We start from the raw sequence: 5,571 nt of genomic DNA on the forward strand, positions 1-5,571 counted from the left end.
CCCCCCCCCCAGGAGCCACAAGAAAGGTGATTACAGGCACTGGCCTAGAGCACTCCCAGACACCTAGGTGCTGACATTGCCGATGTGCAGATTCAGATATAGAAAGTCACGGAAGGGGCCTGAGAATCTGCATTTCTCGCAAGCCCTGACCCCCTGGGCCTTGAGGAGGAGGCCCCACCCCAAGCCGACCGAATGGGGAACCTGCACTGACAGCCGAGGGATTCCCGTGGTTAAAGGGTGAGAAGGTCACCCTGGAACCTTTAGTTCAGGCATACACCGTGGGAGACAGCCCGATTAGGGAAAGGTCAGATCAGCGGAGCCCAAGTGGGGACCCCCGAGACAGAAGAGGAGGGAGAGACGTGGCAGAGACGTCAGCAGAGTGAGATTAGGCAGGGCCTGGGAGCCACAGAAGGGAATTGAGGCTCTCTGAGGGAAGCCAGTGGAAGGCTTCAGAGCTGGGAGTTACCATATCAGATACGCTTTAGACTCTCCTGGCTGGAGATACAACACAGGTGAATGATGAATGAGAGGGCCTCCAGCCCGCTGTAGGTGACATCCCAGAGACCTGCATGCGGGTGGCTCGGGGGCGGAGGGGGGGCGGGGGGCAGAGCAGCATATCACAAGTAGAGACGCACTAGGTGTGGGTCAGGACAGAGGGGAGTCCTCCAGCGTGATCTACAGTCCTCCGGGGGAAGCAGTGAACGTGAAAGGAAAACCCTCCTGCCCCCTCCCTCGCGCCTTCAGAACAAATCTGTCTTGTTCCTCACCCAGGAGATGCCCCCAACTTGCCCATTGTTCACCTTGCTTCCAACCCCACCTTCCTTCAATCCACCTGACACTTCCCTGCCCCTGCTCCAGAGCCTCGCATAACTCCCCAGTGCTCACCAAGCTATCTTCAAACTCCTCTGCCCACCCGTTTTATATGCTGCCTTCTATTTCCGCCTGATTTGTGCCACCTTTGTTCATGCCTGCGTTCATCCAACAAATATTTTGCGGAGCTCCACCGGTGTGGCGGGCACTAAAAGGAAATCAGTCATCTGCCAAGATTCAGAATCAGTCTTAGGAGGTGGATAGCCACGCCAAAATGCTCTTCCAAATAAGGCACTTTGGCTGCATGAAATAGAAAGAATAGTAGTAGGTAACACTTATTAAGTGCTTAGTGTGTACCAACTGTCACATGGAATAGTTTGCATGACTATTTCATTAAATCTCCCCCAAACGCCAGGATGGAGACGATTGGCCTCATTTCAAACAAGAGGAAAATGTCAAGTCGCTTTTAAAGCAAGTACAATAACTGAACTAATAGGAGTTGATCCCAGGCGGTTTGAAGGAGCTTGTTCCCCTAATTCCTGTCTTCTAAATAACCCTCTGCACTCTAAGTCATGGAGGCTGCTGGGTCAAACAAGATAACGCGGTGCATGTTCAGGTGCGCGCTAAGCTGGAAAATCCCAAGAAAATGCTGTTTCTAACTCAGTTTCTACTACTGCAAATCGACTCACCAAGCCTGGGGCACACTGGCCAGCCCGATTCTAACTTCGGGGGCTTTCCCCCCTGGTTTCTTTGCCCGAAATGCTCTATTTTCAAGATCTTTTCTTGGCCCTCACCATTCGAGTTTCTGCTCCAAAGTCACCCCTCAGCAGTGATGCAAAGCTGTCAAGAATTCTCTTCTGAGGCTCCATTTCCTAAGTCCATTTCTCCTTTCCCTTCCCCTTTCTCTCTTCTTGCCCCTTGAGCCCTTCGGGGACTATTGTCTCTTCTGCATGCCCTCTTCCTTCATCAAGAACTGCTCTCATGAAAAATATCTCCTATCAGCCATTTATTCCATAGTGTGAATCTATTGGTTAACTTTCACAGAAATGTCTGTATATTTTGGGTTTTCTTTTAATGTTTACTTGACTCATTTTGAGAGAGAGAGAGAGCACAAGAGCAGAGGAGGGGCAGAAAGAGAGGGTCCCAAACAGGGTCCATGCTGTCAGCGCTGAGCCCAACGCAGGACTCAAACCCACAAGCCGAGAGATCATGACCTGAGCCAAAATCAAGAGCCCGACACTTAACCGACTGAGCCACACAGGTGCCCCAAGAAATGTCTGAGTTTTAAACCATATCCTTGGCTATAAATTAGAAGCCTTTACCTTTCATTTGCCAGGATTATCTGTGTCCATATGTGCGATCATGTGTGTATGCGTAATGTGTTTGGGGCAGCCCCAAAAACCACTCAGCCGACCTCATTGGCCTAGAGCCATTTCGAGGAGGGGGCATGCTTGAGAGTAAAGAGAATGGACGGTGATGTAAGCCTCAGTCTGCATCTCATTTCTGTCATTACCTGTATGATCTTAGCCAAAGCAGTGGCCCCTCTCTGAATCTCCCTCATCTCCTCTGTAATTGAGGGCAATTAATATTGCAAAGACTAGGGGCACCTGGCTGGCTCAGTCGGCTCAGCGTCCAGCTTTAGCTCAGGTCATGACCTTGTGGTTCATGAGTTTGGACCCCACGTCGGGCTCCCTGCTGTCGACACAGAGCCCACTTTGGATCCTCTGTCGCCTTCTCTCTTTGCCCCTCCCCAGCTAGTTCTCTCCTCCTCCTCCCAAAAAATAAATAAACTTTAAAATGTATATATTGCAGAGATTATTGTAGGGATTAAATGAGATGATAAGGCACACAGTTGAGCTCAACAGGGCTTGAATGAATGAGGTCCCCATTGGTGGAGCCGGGCCGATCTCCTCTGTGCCTAGACTTGCCAACACCCACACACTGTCCCAGGGCCCCCACAGCACACCATGGTTTCCAGGAAGAGCCAAGCGTGGAATGTGGCAGACCACAAGAAGTCCTAGAATTCGGGCCACTCTCAAGTCTGGGATGCTCTCCTTCAGAGAATCGCACTCTCCAGGCCAATTCTGAGGCATCTCAGGCTTCAGGGGGGATTGAAGCCCCTCTGGCCCCCAAGCTCCCCTTTCCGTCACTGCGACCAGCCAGCACACACCCCACCACGCCAGCCTTCCGGCCTTCACAGAGTCCGCCCGTGTCGCCAGTCCCAGGCCCCTCCAAATGCGAACATCCATACCCTGGAGGGAATCATAACCCAGCCACCATGAACCCCAAAGCTAAAGTGATTGTTTTTGAAAGCTGAGCCTCTCCAGGCACACAAGAAAGGTATCAGATCTAGAAAACTGATATTACTTCCCACTCGCTCATTTGTTCACAGATCCCTTCACTGCATCAGTGCTTTATTTAACAAGTATTTGTTGGGGCTGACTGTGTGCAAGGCCCTGGGATGGCATAGGGACCGGGTGGACGCCCCTTACCTTCACAGGATAACATTCTAGAAAATATACTTCATTAGCAGGTAACTGACTCCTGAACTAAGATCGTGCTATGTGCCGGGGGACAGTGCCTGCCACAGAGGGCCTCCCAAGCAGGTGTGGATCCAGGAGGCCCTCTCTGAGGAGGTGACATATAAGCCAAGAACTGAAAGGGGGCAGAAAGAGGAGGGGAAAGGACTTCCGGGGGTGGGGGGGCAGATGAAGCTTGGGCCAAAGCCCTAAGTAGGAGGAGCGTTCATGGGCATCAGGGACGAGGCAAAGCCTGAGACGGGGCGGAAGTCACGCCCCACAGGGCCACAGAGCCCACTCTGATGAGCTGGGTATGTGTCCTGACAGCGATGGGGAGCCACAGACGCCGCGAAGCAGGGGCGTGACGTGGTCCAGATGGCCTTGTGAACGGGAGCTCCGACAGCTCTCTGGACAGTGACCTTCCCCTGCCTTTAACAGAAGCCCAGAAAAAGACATGAGTTGGGCGGGGGGCCGGGGAGACGGAAGGGGGTGCGGCTGAGTTTTTCTGGAGGGCTTTCCTTGTAAAAGCTGCTTTACAGAGGACCGAGAGGCAGCAAACAAATGATAGTTCTGTTCACGGAGGCCTTCATTTTTCTAAACAAACAAGAATGATGAACAGCCATCAGGGCGAAGCGTTTCCACCCGAGGCCTTGAAAAGAAGTGTCTGTTTGGCCTCCTCCTAGGGAGCCAGGGACCAGTGTGTGCATGCAAATAGATGCCGATGCAAATGGTAACTCTGGGGGGAAGGGGGGGAGTGAGATCCAGAGTCACAGGCAGGATCTGGGGGTGCCGAGGCTTCTGCGACAGCATCTGACCTCTCCCCTGTGCTCACCCATCTTTGCCACGCCATTAGTCCAGCTCCCGTCCGTATGGGCACCCAGCGCACATTGGGAAACTCTGGACGCTTGCTCAAGAAATGTTACTACAGCTAACAGCCCCCTCGGGAGTCTTTGTGGCGGCTCCAATCACACTTGGAACCCAACAGATGTGCAAGAGAGAAAGTGATTTCCCAAGACTGTGGGTTCATGGTCCAGACCTCACAGAGAGGTTTGGCTGGTCACGAGGTGTAGGACTTGAGCATCTCCGCAGGGAGTTTCCCACCATCTAGCCGTGGTCGGTTTTGTTTTTTTTAGATTTTTTTTAAATTTTATTTATTTCTGAGAGAGGGAGCGAGAGTGAGACAGAGAGAGACAGCATGAGCAGGGGAGGGTCAGAGAGAGAAGGAGACACAGAATCTGAAGCAGCCTCCAGGCTCTGAGCTGGCTGTCAGCACAGAGCCCGATGCGGGGCTCAAACCCACGAACCATGAGATCATGACCTGAGCAGAAGTCAGACGCTTAACCGACTGAGCCCCCCAGGTTCCCCTAGCCATGGTCATTTCTTACCAGCACGTAAACCGGGCAAGGTCTGTTGGCTGATCAGGTCGGGTATTTCTTTTTTTAAGGTTTATTTCTGAGAGAGAGAGATACATTGTGAGCAGGGGAGGGCCAGAGAGAGAGGGAGACACAGAATCTGAAACAGGCTCCAGGCCGTGAGCTGTCAGCACAGAGCCTGACACGGGGCTCGAACCCAGGAACCGTGAGATCATGACCTGAGCCGAAGTCGGATGCTTAACCAACTGAGCCACCCAGGTGCCCCTCAGGTCGGGTATTTTGATCACATTCTCCATCTCCATGCAGAAACAAGGCGTTCGCGTAAGTTATTGCTGGGTAAGTCATGTGGCCACAAACTTTGCAGCTGAAGGTGACCCACTCATAGCATCTCAAAGCCCCTGTGCAGCAGGGGTCTGGATAGGGAAGAGCAGGGTCCCCTGCTCAGGGGCTCACAGGCTGCGATCAGGAATCTGCTGGGGCTACCTTCTCGTCTGAGTCTTGGCTGGAGAAGGATCTGCTTCCAGGTTTGTGTGGGTCCCACTGACATGTGGTTCCCTGTGGCCTATTGGATTTAGGGTCTCAGGTTCTTGCTGACTGTTGTTGGCCCAGGTTGCCCTTAGCTCATAGAAGTGACGGCCAGCTCCTTGTGACTTAACCTCCCGAACGCAGCCACTTACCTCAACGATGCATCGCAAGACGGGCACTATAATCTTGTACACTGATTCCCCTTGCATGGTGTGCTAGCTAAAATCCAGGTCCTGCCCATACCCCAGGGGAGGAGACTGCACAAAGGGGTGAACACCAAGAGAGGGGATCATGGGGGGGACTCTAGAGGCTGTCCACCACAGCCTTGTGTATCTTTCCTCCCC

Source organism: Crocuta crocuta, unplaced genomic scaffold, assembly GCF_008692635.1.
Source record: "Crocuta crocuta isolate KB4526 unplaced genomic scaffold, BGI_CrCroc_1.0 scaffold348, whole genome shotgun sequence".
Lineage (NCBI taxonomy): Eukaryota > Metazoa > Chordata > Mammalia > Carnivora > Hyaenidae > Crocuta > Crocuta crocuta.